General features: G+C 40.3%; 1 protein-coding gene and 1 non-coding gene across 2 annotated transcripts in view; both read right to left on the minus strand.

The window, feature by feature from the left end:
- The window catches only part of LOC122542599 (A disintegrin and metalloproteinase with thrombospondin motifs 12-like), a 565140-nt gene that overhangs the window by 511280 nt on the left and 36669 nt on the right, over positions 1–17191 (minus strand). The gene's annotated exons all lie outside the window — the stretch shown is intronic.
- LOC122555989 lies at positions 7169–7271 on the minus strand. The gene has a single exon (XR_006313413.1). It is a non-coding gene; the product is annotated as a U6 spliceosomal RNA (small nuclear RNA).

The raw sequence follows: 17191 nt of genomic DNA on the forward strand, positions 1-17191 counted from the left end.
AATCAGCTATCTAAACATAACATAATCTTAAAAAAATCAACATACTTACACTTCAACACCATCAATTTACAGTTAATTTCCTTCCCGAGCAAATTTGTTGGTTGGATTTAACTGCTTCTTGTCACACACAGCACATGAGCTGAGATCTTTTTCTCTGACCGCTCAAAACTGAGACTTTAGACTTGCTCAATTTTGGATAACCAATTTGATTTAAGGAGTGTTATTTGTATCTACTTTAATGTCAAAAATCTTTGAGTTTCTAATTTGAACTATGGGGTTGGTCTGCACATATGATGGGGTGTAAATATTAACTTGTAAGTATTTCTGTAGCCATGGTGATTTCTTTTACAACTCAGTATGAGATAGGTTTTTCTTGGAGGCTAATGAGAATTTGTTTGCATTGGGAGAGATTTTATGAGTGAGAAAAGTAACAGTGAAGTATATTGTGTTTCAGTTCGAAGATATTTGAAAAATATTTAGCTGAGAGGCATCAGCCTTGAACTGGAAAGGTTTTTCATTTAGAAGTCTTGGTTGGAGCTAGAAATGTAAAATTCTGAAAGAAGTGAGAGTGCATACAACTGTTAAATATATTACTTTAGTGGAAGGAATTTAAAGGTCAGAACAAAAGGGCTTGGTTAAGATACTAAATGGGATTTTTGAAGCTGAGAAAGTGTAAGTTGAGCAGGCTTAATAAGTTGAATGGCCTAATTCTGCTTCTATATCTTCTAATCTTATCATTAAGTCTACTCCAGGCTGAGGTAGACAGCTTTTTAATCAGTAAGGGAATCAGGGGTTATGGGCATAAGGCAGAAAGGTGAAGTTGAGGATGATCGGATCAGCCATAGTCTCACTGCTCTCTCTCTTCGCTTACAGTCAGTTGTGTAAAGGCTCGAGAAAGAGACAATGAGATCATCAAGACTGGAAATGGATGCCACAGTTAGGTCAAGCCCAATAGAGATGATAGTCCATGTATCTCTCTCTCTGGTGTGAGGAATGTAAAGGAGTACTTTGGGATTAATGGGATTGAATTTTACCATGATTTGCAATCTTTAAATTTGGTTTACATGTAAATGGTTTAGTTTATTCTATTTTATCTTCACAGAATCACAAAAAAACTAAGTTTCTTTTGCGTAACAGGTTTATGATATAGTGTTGAATCTGAATCTTTGCAGCATTTTCAATGAAAAACAAGTTTTAAAAAATCAGATGATCAATCAAGCAAAATTTCACTCTGGGATGTAACGTGTCCAGTAATAACATCAACCGGGATCATCATACATTCCAGATATTTAATCAAACACTCCTGGGCTGGAAGTTTCACAAATTACAGCCTTTAACCAAGGTAGTTTATTCCTTAACTGCTGTGAGCTAATTTATTTTCTGAGAGACTATACTTGCATGCGATTTCAGTCAGGCATTTTTGAAAAGCCAAAATGTTTTTGAAGCAAATTTAAGAACAACTTGCTGATCTGGCATCTGCTAAGCTAATGACTTAATTTTAGTTAGTTTTCTCTGTCATGTTATAAACGCCCATAGGAGAAAGTGAGGACTGCAGATGCTGGAGATCAGAGCTGAAAATGTGTTGCTGGAAAAGCGCAGCAGGTCAGGCAGCATCCAAGGAGCAGGAGAATCGACGTTTCGGGCAAACGTCCTTCAACAGGAATGAAGCTTGTGAGCCAAGGGGGTGTTGAGATAAATGGGAGGGGGTGGGGCTGGGGGAAAGTTAGCTGAGAATGCGATAATCTTATCATGAAGGAGGGCTCATGCCCGAAACGTCGATTCTCCTGCTCCTTGGATGCTGCCTGACCTGCTGCGCTTTTCCAGCAACACATTTTCAGCTATAAACCCCCATAGTCCAAGCAAACTTCCATTAACATGTCAGGAGGCATGTACCCGTTTAAAATAATAACTCTGGAAAGACTGACCTTGTCAATTTTTAAACACTTCACAATAATAAAACACTATATAACACTTGATTAAAATCTAAACTCTAAAAGAATTATATTAATGTCACACTGGTAGGTGGCCTATAGATCTGGCCCCTCCAGTTCATTCTATTAGACTTACTTGTCTTAACATTGAACATCTCAATCAGTCCACAAGTTGACTCTAGTGTGATATTCTAGTTCCTACCCCATGTCACATTGGTTTTATACCCTCCCAAGTGGCAGTAGCTAACTTCCCTGCAAGGATATTCCCCTTCCTCCAGTTTAGGGTGAAGCTTGCCCTTCGTGTACAAGTTATTCCTGCCCTGCAAGAGGTCCTAATGATCCAGATGAATCCATCCACATTCATATAAATTCAGACAGTCAAATTTGCAGAGGAAGCCATATGGTGAATCCAGAGTCAAGAGTGTGGTGCTGGAAAAGCACAGCAGATCAGGCAGAATCCAAGGAGCAGGAGAATCGACATTTCGGGCAAGCGTCCTTCAACAGTTCGGGCAAACGTCCTTCAACAGGAATGAAGCTTGTGAGCCAAGGGGTTGAGATAAATGGGAGGGGGTGGGGCTGGGGGAAAGTTAGCTGAGAACGCGATAGGTAGATGAAGGTGGGGAGAAAGTGAGGACTGCAGATACTGGAGATCAGAGCTGAAAATGTGTTGCTGGAAAAGCGCAGCAGGTCAGGCAGCATCCAAGGAGCAGGAGAATCGACGTTTCGGGCATAATCCCTTCTTCAGGAATGAAGGTGGGGGTAATGGTGATAGGTCGGAAAGGAGGGTAGAGGGGATAGGTGGGAAGGAAGATGGACAGGCAGGACAGGTCATAAGGGCGGTGCCAAATTGGAAGGTCGAAACTGAGATAAGGTGGGTGGTGGGGAAATGAGGAAACTGGTGAAATCCACATTGATCCCATGTGTGCAGGGTCCCGAAGCGGAAAATGAGGCGTTCTTCCTCCAGGTGTCAGGTGGTTAGGGAGTGGCGATGGAGGAGGCCCAGGACCTGCAGGTCCTTGGCACAGTGGGAGGGGAAGTTGAAGTGTTCAGCCACAGGGCATTGGGGTTGGTTGGTGCGGGTGTCCCAGAGATGTTCTCTGAAGCACTCTGCAAGTAGGCGCCCTGTCTCCCAATGTAGAGAAGACCGCATTGGGAGCAACAGATACAGTAAATGACATGTGTAGAAGTGCAGGTAAAACTCTGATGCATGTGGAAGACTCCTTTGGGGCCTTTGGCAGAGGTGAGTGGAGAGGTGTGGGATCCAACCAGGGATCAGGTTATCTAGATCTTGTGATGTGTAATGCGGCAGGGTTAATAAAGTCAGAGTAAAAGATCCCCTTGGGAACAGTGGCCATAGCATGGTGGAATTTAGCATTCAGTTTGAGATGAAGGAAAATGGGCTGGACTCAGTTTAAATAAGGGTAATTACAAAATGGTGCTCAGTTTAAAAAAGGGTAATTACAAAAAATTGAGGGCAGAGCTGTCTGGAGTGGGCTGGGAAAGACGTTTAGCAGCAAAGACAGATGAGGATAAAATGACAGTCGTTTAACAAAATAGTTCATGACTCAAAGCAAAGATATATCTCTGTGAAGAAGGATTGTCAGAAGGGGATAAGCCAACTATGGTGAGAGATTAAGGATAATATCAGATTGAAAATAAAACATACAACGCGGTAAAGATTAGTGGTAAATTAGTGGATTGGGAAAGTTTAAAACAGATAACAAAAGACAACCAAATCAAATAATGAACAGGAAGAAAATACGCTTTGGGGGTAAACATGTAAGTAATTTTAAGGTGGACAGCAAGAAGGTTTTTAAATATACAAAAAGGAAGCGAGAAGCCAAACTGAACATCAGTCCTTTAGAGAATGAGGCTGGGGGAATAATAAAAGGACCAGGAAATAGAGGAGGATTTAATAAACACTTTGCATCTGCTTTCACAGTAGAAGATAGAATAATTACTAATTTAAGGGGAAAAATGGAGAGGAAATAAATACCTAACTTTCACTGGAGAAAATGGGTTAGGTAAACTAATGGGCCTAAAGACCGTTAAATGCCCCGGAATTGATAGGATGCATCCTTGGATATGAAAGGAAGTAGATACATAGATAAATTACTACCAATGTACCAGCTTTCAGGAATTCTTAGATCCTTTGGCTTTATAAAGGAGTAATCAAGCCTGAAAGTTTTACTAGAATTCTTTGAGGAGGAAAAGAGTAGGAGAGATAAAGGGTAACAGTGAATGTAATATGTTTGGATTTTCAGAGGTACCTGATAAGGTACCGCACATTCGGCTACTTAATAAGAGCCTATGATGATGGAGGCAGTATATTAGCGTAGATTGAGGAAAGGCTTACTAATAGGTTAGTTGGGATACAGGGGGCACTTTCAGGATGGCAAACTGTAACTAATGGTTGTCACAGAAAACAGTACTTGGGTCACAATTATTTGCAATATATATTAATGACTTGAATGGGGAAACTGAATGTATTTCAGGCACGTTTGTGCATGACTTAAAACTGGAAGGGAGGGCAACTGGTGAGGATGAAACAAAAAGTCTGCAAAGGAATGTAAACTGGTTAAACGAGTGGGCAAAAAAATGTGATATAAAGTGGGAAAATGTGAGGTTATGCACTTCGGCAGGAAAAATAGAGGAGGTGAATATTATTTCAACACCACTAAGTTGCAAGGGACGGTGCTAAGACCTTGAAGATGGCCATTGTCTGGAATTTGTGTGGCATAAATGTTTCTTAGCACTTGTCAGCCCAGTCTGGATATTGTCCAGATCTTGTTGAATTTGAACATAGACTGCTTCAGTATCTGAGGAGTCGCTAATGCTGCTGAACATTGTTTGTTGATGATAGCACATTCTCATTTCTGAACTTATTATGGAGGGAGGATTATTGATAAGGCAGTTGAAGATGGTTAGGTCTAGGACACTACCCAGAGAAACTCGTGCAGAGGTGTCCTTGAGCTGAAATGACTGACCCCCAACGACCACAATCATCTTCCTATGTCCCAGGTATGACTCCAACTAGCAAAAAGTTTGCACCGATACCTATTGATTCCAGTTTTTCTAGATTTCCTTGATGTCATACTCGGTTGAATGTAGCCTAATGTCAAGGGCTATCACTCTCACCTCATCTCTGAAATTCAACTGTTTTGTCCATGTTTGAACCAAGGTTGTAATGAGGTCAGGAGCTGAGTGGCCCTGGCAGAACACAAACTGGGCGTCACTGAGCAGGTTATTGCTGAACAGGTGCTATTTGATAGCACTGTTAATGACACTTTCCATCACTTTACTAATGTTTGAGAGGAGACTAATGGAGTAGTAATTGGCTGGGTTGAATTTGTTCAAGTTTAGTTGCACACACATATCTGGACAATTTTGCACATTGTCAACAGATGCCAGGTTGTAAGTTTACTGGAAGAGCTTGGCTCGGAGTGCAGCAAGTTCAGGATCTGAAGTCTTCAGTACTTCTGCTGACATATTGTCATGGTTTATCTGCTATCCAGGGCATTGAGCAATATTTTGAGATCAAATGAGATAGAATTGGTTGAAGACTGGTATTTGAGATGCTGGGGACCACTAGAGAAGGCTGAGATAGATCATCCACTCCACACTTCTGGCTGAATTTTGCTGCGAATATTTCAGACTTATATTTTGTACATTATGTTGGGTTTTTCTGTAAATGAGGGTGGGCATATTTGTGGAGCATCCTCCTGCACTGAGTTTGTTTAATTGTCCATCACCATTCATGACGGGATATGGCAGGGCTGCAGAGCTTAGATCTAATCTGCTGGCTGTGGGATCATTTCACTCTGTCTATCCACTGGCTTATACTAGTTGGCAAGCTGGTGGTTCTATTTGGTGGCTTCACCAGGTTTACACGTCATTTTCAGCTATGCCTGATGCTGCTCCTGGCATACCGTCCTGCACTCTCCATTGAACCAGGGTTGAACTCCTGGCTTGATAATGATGGTTAAATGGGAGGTATGCCAGGCTATGGGTTTGCAGATTGTGCTGGAGTACAATTCTGCTCCTGTTGATGGCCCCCACAGCACCTCTGAAAGCTAGTGCTTCCAAATAAACCTGTTGAACTATAACCTGGCGTTATGTGATTTTTAACTTTGTCCACCCCAGTCCAACACTGGCTCTTCCACACCATGGCTGCCATTTAGCACAGTGGAAGGTATTCTCAATGTGAAGACAGGACTTCACCTCCATAAGGACTGTGCAATGGTCATGCTTACCAAAACTGCAATGAACAATGCATCTGCAGCTGGCAGATGGGTAAGGATGAGATCGAGTATGTTTTCTTTTCCTCTATGTTTGTTCTCTCACCACCTGATGTAAATGTTGATGCTGCAGTAAGCTCCACACAACCTGACGAATGACAATGTTTCTGCTTCACACAAGGAGTTTAGTATGAGATCCCAATGAAGACAGACATGTCATCTGATAGACGTTGGTTTGTGTCTAACTGGTCAATGTAACTTTTAGCAATTGCTATTATATAACAAACCTGTGTAAGACAAGTGCCTCTTCGCATTAAATCTCTACAGAGGCTTATCCTCAACCAATGTGATTTAGATGGGTTCTTAAATTCAGAATAAGAATTGCTGGCAGCGCTCTATGCAAACCACAAGCTCAGTAGTTGGGCACCACAACACACGACATTGAATGGTAAAATTGCCTAGGTGGCACCAAACTGCCAACAATAATTTATTCTTGAACTGAAGTCAGTTTTACACAGACCAGAAATCAAGGAACTCCCAGGTTAGACTTGGACAATAGCAACAATGGCAGAAAAATTGGCCTTAGCACATAAAAAATGAGTGAAGCACACTTTCAGTAAAAGTGCATGAATTTCAGTGGAGACTATCTCAGGCTTGGCAATGAAGTCTGCCTCATTTCACTGCTCACTGTCTCAATTCACAAATGCAAAATAATGACAAATGACTAGGTGAAATAACACAAAGCTGTCAAATTGTACCCTACTGTAGCATTAAGTATAAAAAAATAGTCTATTTTTACTTTGTGTTTGGAATTTATAAGAATTAGCACTTATACAACATTATTTATCTTAAACTTCTGAAGCAATTAGAATTTTAAAATGTGAAGTCTACAAATGAGGAAGAACCATGAAGACTAAACTGGAGACATTTACTTTGTATTATCCTATCCGTGTTACCACAATAATATATAATTAATATGAACATCATGATGCCCTTTTATTTTATATGGAATGCCTCACAAGTGTGTCTGTCATCCTTGCACAAGGACCATGCCAATCTTCTCTGTATCATTTCATTTTCAGTAAACATGTGTTTTCGACAATCTTACCTGGAAGTATTAATAGAGTTTAAAAATTCTTTGTAGATTATTCAGAGTTTATTTGCGCTTTTTTTCAAACAACTGTCTCTCAACTGAAATCAAATTACACTAAGGGAAGAATCCTGTGCCCTCCCCGGTGGCACGTTTGGTGATGAGGGTTATACTTATTTCAGCAGAAGCACGCTAGATGGGGACCACCATCTCCGGTCTCTACTCAGATTAACTCCATAGCAGGAAGGCCATGGATGATGTTCCTGCTCATTGAGTGGAATTAACCTGGTATTAACCTCACTGCTGGTATTAACCTGGAAATGGGCAGGAGGTATGTTTCTCAATTGAGTTGCTGGCATCGGAATGGCTAGTTGACCTAAGGTGGCCGAACTTCAGTGTCTTTGATTGTGGCCAAAGGACTGTTCCTGGTCTATAAGTGGAACAAGATGAGGAGTATAAAGGTAGTGCTTTTTAACATGCTGTCCAGCCAGTAGCCAAGACCCACCCCCTCTCCCCAATCACCCCCTCCCCCAACCCATTGCTTCCAAAAGATTCTGTGCCAAGGGTTCCTTGATCTAATGGATGGTAACTTTATGCATTTAAGCTGCTTGTCAACATACAATCAACTTTAAGTGTTTCAGAGATTGCAATGCTGCAACCAAATGACAGCATGATTACGAAATGATAGCAACATTCAAATGCGTCAAGTGAAAACAGTAAAGCTTGTTGTACCCTTTGATTTAAAGGTAAACAGTAAGTTTTGATTATCCTCTTTGTCATACCATGTCTCTCAGGGAGAAAGTGAGGTCTGCAGATGCTGGAGATCAAAGTTGAAACTTTATTGCTGGGACAGCACAGCAGGTCAGGCAGCATCCAGGGAACAGGAGATTCGACGTTTCGGGCACAGGCCCTTCTTCAGGAGAGTGTCATGAGATTATGAGCCATGATAAAAAGCCTTGGTTGAGTATTGCTGGTTCAGGACATTCTTATTTGTTTAGAATATTCATATATTATTCTGAAACATGAATTAATTGTGACAACTATTCAGAACCAAGGCACAAACTTGCAGGATCCAGTTCATGTGATCACATACAAGTTTCAATGTTTCACATCTGTGGTCTTCTATTAAAGCTGATAAAATATTATTGACTGAAATGTTAACTCTGTTTAAGTCCTCACAGATACTGCCGGACTTGCTGTGTGTTTCCAGCATTTTAAAATTATATTCCAGATTTTCAGCATCTGCAATGCTTTGCTTATTTTTTATTTGTTTGTGGGAATAGGGCATTATTGGCTCAACCAGCATCTGATGCCCATCCCTAACTGCCCATAGAACAGGTTAGAGTCAACCGAAGAATTATGTATCTGAAGTCACATGTCGGCCAAACAGCATAAATATGGCAGATGTCCTTCCCTAAATGACATTTGTAAAACAGTTTTTTTGTGTGACAATCGATATATGATTGGGTTTGCATTTCATTGTTTCTTTTTATTTCACCATCTGCCATGATTGAATTCAACCCCATATCCACAGAATATTAGATGAAAAGAAAATGTACTGCAAAATTGCAGCTGGTCTGGCAGCAGCTTTTGAGACAGAAAAACAGAATTAACATTTTGAGTCTCACACTCAGAATATTAGCCTGGGATTGTGGGTTACTGATGACACTACCTCCCCCCCCACCCCCATAATGATTTAGTATAGAATTTTGCATCTAAGGCCCAGTACATCTCCACTGACAACACGCTAAAGGCAGTAGTGAACCGATCCTAGTGTTTTTCTCTTTTTCATACATTTGCCAATACTTCAAGTGAACATTCCATCACAAACATTTGTTTTTTTTTCTGTAACCAGCAAGCTGAAAATACAGTTTGTCCTTTCACAGGCAAACCAATCAGAATGTACAATTTATGTTGAATGAGCTTATAAATGTAACTGAGGTGCATTCATAAGTTCAAAAAGCTTTTAATGCGAAAAGATAAATATTGATGAAGTCAGTTTGTCCATTCAGAAAAAAAACTCACGCTATAAACATTTTTAATAGTCTCTTAAATTGTTCCCAGATTACTAGGCACACTATTAAAGCCAGTTTGTTCAGTACACATTTTATCTCTAATTTAATAACTCGTTAAAAATAATTTTGGTCAATCTATCTTTTCAGATCCCATTAACTGCATGACCAGTATATGTCTTTCATGGGGAGAAAGTGAGGTCTGCAGATGCTGGAGATCAGAGCTGAAAATGTGTTGCTGGAAAAGCGCAGCAGGTCAGGCAGCATCCAGGGAACAGGAGAATCAAATTCCTGAAGAAGGGCTTATGCCCGAAACGTTGATTCTCCTGTCCCTGGATGCTGCCTGACCTGCTGCGCTTTTCCAGCAACACATTTTCAGCTATGTCTTTCATGGGGATTTGTTTATTCTTTACTGACATTATTAATGACTCTGCCCCAAAGTTTGCAGTCAAGTAAGTCCTCAAGTTTCTTACCTCTGGTCCTCAGACTATGATATTTCTGAATTCTGAATTTAATTCCCTGATATGGATATTATCCATAAGATGCACTATAATTTCCATGCTTCCTATGTAATCTGGATCACTTATTGTTATCGACTCAACGCATGAGCTACCTTTACTGTATTCCTGGCAACACTGAATCATAGAGTCATAGAATTATACAACACCAGGTTATAGTCCAACAGATTTATTTGAAGCACTAGCCTTTGGACCGCTACTCCTTCAACAGGTCTACATCAGCACTCCAAAAACTTGTGCTTCCAAATAAACCTGTTGGACTATAACCTGGTGTTGTGTGATTTTTAACTTTGTCCACCCCAGTTCAACACCAGCTCCTCTAAATTATAGAGTTATACAATATGAAAATGGGCTTTTCAGCCCATCTCATTCATGCCAACCAAGTTTCCTAAACTGAACTAGTCCCATTTGTCTGTGTTTGGCCCATATGCCTTTAAACCTTTATCCATGTACCTGTCTAAATGTCTTTTAAATGTTGTAACTATACACCTTGTTACAACCCCCTCTGACAGCTTGTTCCATTTACGCACCACCTTCTGTGTGGAAGAAGTTGCCCCTCAAGTTCCTTTTAAAACCTCTCACCTCAAACCGATGTCATCTAGTTTTGGACTCCCCTACCCTGAGGAAAAAAAAACCTTTGTTATTTACCTTATCTATGCCCCTTATGATTTTATAAAACTCTATAAGGTCACCTTCTGATGCCTCAAGGAAAGAAGTTCCAGCCTATTCAGCCTCTTTTTATAACTCAGACCTGGACATCCCAATTCCTGTACTCCATGCTCTGACCGACAAAGGCAAGCCTTCTTCACCACCCTGTCTATCTGTGATACCACATTCATGGAACTATGTAGCTGCACCCCTAGGTTCTCCATTCGACAACATTCGCCAGAGCCCTGCCATTAACTATGTCTGTTCTGCCCTGGTTTATCTTACCAAAATGCAACACCTTACATTTACCTGAAGTAAACACCATCTGCACTGTTCCTTGTGCACTGGCCCAGTTGATCAAAATCCCATTACACTCTTAGATCATGTATAAATCATGTTATCACAAGTACCAAATGAGGATGCAAAACATTTGAGTATTCCCAATTTGTATTTTAACTGACTGAAATCTCTAACTAAATTAACTATGTTTCCACATGCACCTATTTAATATTTTCATCCAGCAAACCAAACTAAATCCTTCTCATTTCTAACTTCTGTTTGTCTGTAATATACCTGCATTTACCTTGAATAATATTTGGCTTTTTTAACAAAGATGTCAAACAAAGAATAGGTATTGTGCCATTTTTCACCTTCTTCAACTCTCAGGCATGTCTGACACTTAACACCCATTACCTGCTTTTTTCCTGGCTACCATTGTTTCAAAACTCTCTTTATCCTCATTATTTGTTTTCATGGTCTTCAATAAATTATATTTTGACATTACTGTAAACTTTTACACAACACAATTGTATTTTTTTGAAATACTTTATTTAACTGGCAATTCCAAGAGTGAGCTCACTCCACTTTACACAGGACCACATTGAGCACCAGGGTATGAAAATTCTCAACCATAAGAAACAGCAGTTGCAGATCTTAAATGTGTTTGTCAAATCATGTCTCCCAGTAGAGTAAAGCAAAAGAATCTCCTGTTGATTCCATGCCCTGTTCTATGCATGTAGCCATTGAAGGTGCATCCTTTACCAAAAGGATTCAAGTCACAAGCTGCAGTAACTTTGATCAAATTTTACACCTTATCTTCAAACCCAGTTAAACTCAAAAGCTGGGGAAAAAATAACTCCATAAAATAAATTAACTAATTCTGCTCATATGTTTTCTTTATTCTTTCATGGGATATGGGTGCTATTAATAAAGCCAACATTTGCTCCCCATCCCTTCAATTTGCTAAACCACTTCAGAGGGCAGTTAAAAGTCAACCAACTTGTTTTGGGTTTGGATAGGGGCAGGACAATATATAGGCTAGTATATAGGCTAGACCAGGTAAGGACAAGGTTTTTTTTTAAAATGCTCCCTTGTCACCATTACTAAGACTAGCTTTCAATTCCAGACTTATTTAACTGAATTGAAATTCCTCTATATGCTGTGGTGAGATTTGTATTTACAACCCCTGATCATTAGCCTGGGGTTGATGGATTACAGTCCAATCAAATGATCACTGCCACCACATAAAATTTTGGGAAAGTTTGGGATATGGTTAATTGAGTCATTAGCAATGTTGGTAGTGAATATTTATGGTCAAAATGCAGTGCCAAACCAGGATTACTTTGGGGTGAAGAAGCATTGTTGCAGTGGTTACAAATGAGACCAGCATTTTATTCCAAATTTATTAATTAAATAAATGTAAGTTCCACTAGCTGTTATGAGTATTAGTCTGGGCCTCTGGATGACTAGGGTCCAGTAACCATCATCCCATATCTTGTTAGCAACAACAAGAAGGTACACAGTACTGTGGAAACAGTTCATAAACTTAAAAAGTGCACATCCATGCTCACAGTTTCACTGCATATATTATTGCCATAGCAACATATTTGCCCTGTGGTCCATTGCTAATGCTAGCAAACAAGTTCTAAAGTAAAACTCACTTAACTATGCAATCTGCAAGTAAGGCTATGTATGACTTTCTGTATCATGGTGTATGCTGTGTCTCATTAGCATAACACAGTTAGAATTAACTGCTTATTATTCAACGTACTGGAAATGGTGGGAATGGCAGAAGATGATCTGTTGAATGGGGAGGGCGGTAAGGTGAAAGGTATCCCCACAAATTTATTGGTAGGAAGTTCAAGGATCTTAGACTCAGCAATGAAGAAGTGCTATGTTAATAAATCAAGATGATGTATAACTTGGAGAGAAACTCTGAAGCAGAAGGTGGACCATTTTCTCAGTTCTAGGAGAGAGACTATAATACCATAGGACATCAGTAAAGATGTCAATCATTCAGCCTATCATTCCAAGAGACCATGGCTGGTCTGACAATTCTCCACTTTACTCCATTACTCTTGACTCCCTTACTGACTAAAAATCTCTCAGTGTTGAAAAGGGAAGGGGTCAAAGCAGATGCGCAGGAAATGGGTCAGACATGGCTGAAGGCCCTGTCAACCATGTTAATGGAAATCCTTGGACGAGGAAAAAGGAAAGTATTTCTGAAGTGCTGCTGTAGAGGACTGCATCATCTGAGAAATTGGAAAAATTGAGTGGTGTTCTTTTAGGTCATAAGATACAAGGAAGTGGAGTAAAAGGTAGCTGGGGCTTACAACCGATACTACTTGATAACCTGCCCTCAGAAATAGAAACAGAGAAGTTGAGGGAAGAAGCAAAATGGATCAGGTGAAAATGAGAGATGGATGAAAATCGAATGCAAAGTTGAGGAAGTTTTTTTGAGTTCAAGTCAAGTGCAGGAAATGATACAATTACAGTCAGTGATGCACTGGGAAAAGTGTCAAGGGAAGGAATCTGAATTAGGAATGGAACAAGAAATGTTCAACACATCCTACACAAATGATGGGATAGCTGGGTACAAAAGGGCACCAACAGCAACACCTTTTATTTGAAAGACGTGTGATGAAGTAAATGAAAAATTGTCCAATGAAAGAACACATTCAGCCATTAGCATTACCAATCCCATTACTGTAAATTGTTTGTCAGTTGATCTCTCCTACCTGCCACCCTACGACTGACCTTCACTTTGTTCATCTTTCATCTGCCTCCTCCTTTCCCCTTAAATATCTATTACATTTCTATATCCCTTCAATTCTCAAGTCCTCAGTCCTGAGACATTAAATCTGCTTCTGTCACTGCAGATGTTTCCAAGTCTGCTGAGTATTTCTTGAATTTTCTGTTTTTATTTCAGGTTCCAGTTTTCCATGTGTGTCTCCTTCATCTGATTTCCGTTGAATGTGTGAAGGGTGAGAGACAAAATGAGAGCCACAAGCATGGTATCTTGAGTCATTGCATTGAATTGTGGGGATTTTTGGTGTTATAACATTGAGCAGTGGAATGAGGTGGGTTAAGTAGATCTCCATTGGAAATTTTCTGTTTAAGTCTCAGGCAGTTGCTGAGATAGTGGCTATTATCGTTTGTATCCTTTATCTCTTTCAAATACATCGAGTGCAATCCTGCAAGATAACGTACAGAATAATCTCGCCTTCTAAGATCTATTTCAAAGGTGACACATCAGAATAAAATACAAGCACAGAGGAGTCAATAATACGCCAGAAACTGCATCATCCTCCATATCATCATACTAACATGGCAACAATATTCTAACATTGCATTCTATCGTCTGATTAACATTAATCTTTAACAGAAAACCCTGTAACGTATTGCAGTTTAACAGAATGAAAGGGAAACTATTTTCAATACTTTGTCTATTCAAAACATCAGAAACGAAAGTTCTCTCCTTCTTAAAGTACCAAAAGTAAATGCAAATTAATCCACATGAACTCGAGATTTTACATTTTTTCATCATTGTATAAATAATTTGGATGAGGATACAGGAGGCATGGGCAATACGTTTGAGGATGCTGCCAAAATGGATGGAAGAATGGACAGTGAAGAAGAAGGTTTTCTAAGAGGACAACAGGATCTTGATCAACTGGGCTAATGGGTCAAGGAATCGCACATGGAGTTTAATTTAATAAAAGTGAGGTGTTGGATTTGGTAAGGCTAAACAGGGCAAGACTTGCACAGTTAATGGCAGTAGACAGGTTTGGTGAGGGCAATCTTGTCTTCATTGGTAATTGGGTACAGGAGTTGGGACATCATGTTACAGCTGAACAAGACATTGGTAAGGCCTCATTTGGAGTATTACATACGATTCTGGTCACCTTGCTGTAGGATGTTATTAAACTGGCAAAGGTGCAAAAAAGATTTACAAAGATGTTACTGAGACTGGAGGATTTGAGTTATAACAACAGACTGGGTAGATGAGACTTTTTCCCTGGAGTGTAGGAGGTTGAGTGGTGACTTTATAGAGGTTTATAAAATTATGATAAGGTGAATAGCCAAGATCTTTTCCCAGGGTAGGGGAGGCACCTAGAAGGCACAGGTTTAAGATGAGAGAGGAAAGAATTACAAAGGAACCTGAGGTGCAACTTTTTACATAGTGGGTGATGTATGTATGGAATACTTTGCCAGAGGAAGTGGTAGAGATGGGTACAATTACCACATTTAAATAGGCATTTGGACAGTACATAGGTAGGAAAGGTTTAGAAGGATATAGGCCAAATGCAGGCAAATTGCACTAATTCAGTTTAGGCAATCTGGTCAGCATGGACGAATTGGGCCGAAAGGCCTGTTTCCGTGCTGTATGACTGTATTGTATGCCCTTGGTTTTTGCTTTTTATTTGATTTTATAGGATGCAACTCAGAGGTCCACGTCACCCCTTACCTGGTGTAATTTTCCAGTGGGGGCTATTGGATTACCACAGGAGTGTGGCCCTTCTTCTTCTAAGCAAAGAGCGGGCACCCTGGACCCCCATCACAGCATCATTACCAATACCCTGCTGCAAATAGATAATTCAATGTAAACATTCAGTAGTGGATTTAATTTGACAATTCCCTTGGTTTTGTGAGTACAGGTCTATTATCCATACAATATACATCCGCAGAACGTGTCTTAAAGGCATAATGTTTATGCCACGTTGTGTCATTTTGTTTAATTTGATTAACATCTAATTTAGTTAATTGCTTGGAATTTGGGCAGCTAACAAATAGGAGCATTATGATAACCAGCTGGTCCTGAACAGATCATTTCTCTCTCTGTGTTTCTGTCTCAACAGGCATACTCTCCTCGGTAATGTGCTGGCTGCACTATGGTATGCACTTTTTTGCTGTTAAAATTACAATATAGATCAAAAGCAGTGGCAGGCATTCTCATACTCATCAAACCTTGTTCACTATTGGTTTCTGAAATACTACACTCAAGCCTTCAAAATGTTTCATCAACTGATGCCTTTATCCATCAATAAAACAAGGACTAAGCTGTCCAAAGGAGCATGTGACAGCACAGGAGTAGACATCCACCTCATATAGAATCCCTACAGTGTGGAAGCAGGCCATTCAACCCATCGGGTCCACACTGCCCTTCCAAAGAGCATCTCACCCAGATCCAGCCCCCTTACCCTATCCCTGTAATCCTGCATTTCCCATGGCTAACCCACCTAGCCTGCACATTCCAGAACACCATGGGCAATTTAGCATGGCCTTTCCACTTATCCTGCATATCTGTGGACTGTGGGAGGAAACCAGAGTATCCAGAGGAAACCCACACAGACATAGGGGGAATGTGCCAACTCCACACAGCCAGTCACCCGAGATTGGAATTACTGTGAGACAGCAGTGCTAACCATTGAGCCACTGTGCTGCCCCCACATGAAGCTGAACCCTACATGCCTATTCCAAAAGATAGTCGGACTTGTATTGAATATCTGATTTGTATTAATAAATTAAGGAAAAATAGCTCCCATTTACCACTACAAACATTGGGAATTCCTTTCAGTCAGAAGAATCAATAGTTTAAATCATCCCCATCTCCAGCATAGATTTATTTATTCCAACATCCAACTAAAAATGAAATTCATGTCCACGGAGATGCATGCAGCATGCTGTAATTGGCTGATAGTTTCTCAGCTCTCTTACAAATAGCATTGAGTAGATTGCTAAAACTCCATGTTGGAACAGGCTGCTCACACTCAATGGTGACCGCTGATGTATGAGACTTTGGAAAGGCACTGGAGCATTAAGATTGTCTGAAAGACTGCTCATCCGCATAAGAAAGCTGGCAGACAGGTTGGTTAGTTAGTTAGAAATTCCCTTGTCTAACTGCATATGGAGCATGTTTTATCTCCCACTGCTGTCTCTTCGGAGCAAGATCGATGCCTCTCAAGTACTTTCTCACCCAACAAACTGTGGTTTTCCTCAGTTCTGAGAAACAGTCATATCTGATTTAAAACATGAACTCTATTCCTCCCTCCACAGATGGGGGCAGACGGATGTCAGACCTGCTCAGCATTTCCAGCACTATTTTTATTCATGGTTCTCCTTAATTGGTCTTTATATTTACATATTGTAATAGGTTTAGTTTGGCTCTAGGTTTCTTCAGTTTGGGGTGGCATGATGGCTCAGTGGTGAGCACTGTTGTGTCACAGTGTCAGGGATCCAAGTTCGATTCCCACCTTGGGCAACTGTCTGTGGGGAGTTTGCACATTTTCTCTCTGTCTGTGTAGGTTTCCTCCCACAGCCTAAAATGTGCAAATTAGATGAATTGGCTGTGCTAAATTGCCCATAGTGTTCAGGGATGTGTAGCTTAGATACATTAGTCTAGGGTAAATGTAGAACAGTAGGGGCATGGGTATGGGTGGGTTACTCTTCAGAGGATCAGTGTGGACTTGTTGGA

The sequence above is a fragment of the Chiloscyllium plagiosum genome, chromosome 1, assembly GCF_004010195.1.
Source record: "Chiloscyllium plagiosum isolate BGI_BamShark_2017 chromosome 1, ASM401019v2, whole genome shotgun sequence".
Lineage (NCBI taxonomy): Eukaryota > Metazoa > Chordata > Chondrichthyes > Orectolobiformes > Hemiscylliidae > Chiloscyllium > Chiloscyllium plagiosum.